Below are 544 nucleotides of genomic sequence, written 5' to 3'. Positions count from 1 at the left end.
CTGGGTTTGGCTGGGCCGCATCAAGTATTCCAAAAAAAAAAAGAAGCTATTTCCTCCAAACAGGGCTTGGAGCTGCCGGTGCTTTAAGCCCCTAGATCTGATATGGTTGGTGAATTTCACAACAACAGACATCACATTGTCAAACCTCAGGCATTTGCCGCAAAGAGTACTTAGCTAGCTTGACAACCGTCACGCCGCTGTCAGGAGACTACTACGGTAGCCCATAAGTGACAAGCGCAATGACAAAAAGTTTCAGAACGCGCGGGCCGCACTAACACTTAACTTTGATGTCAAGTAGGGGGCCACAAAATATCATCCCGCGGGCCACAATTGGCCCCCGGTCCGCGAGTTTGAGACCCATGATCTAGATGATCCAGAGGAGAAATGAGGTAATGTGGTCTGATGCAACTTAAATAGAGCTTTTTGGTTTAAACTCCACTCGCTGTGTTTGGAGGAAGAAGAAGGATGAGTACAACCCTAAGAACACCATCCCAACCGTGAAGCATTGAGGTGGAAACATCATTCTTTGGGGATGCTTTTCTGC

This window comes from Etheostoma spectabile, chromosome 5 (genome assembly GCF_008692095.1).
Source record: "Etheostoma spectabile isolate EspeVRDwgs_2016 chromosome 5, UIUC_Espe_1.0, whole genome shotgun sequence".
NCBI classification, from domain to species: domain Eukaryota; kingdom Metazoa; phylum Chordata; class Actinopteri; order Perciformes; family Percidae; genus Etheostoma; species Etheostoma spectabile.
This window is presented reverse-complemented; position numbering follows the sequence as displayed.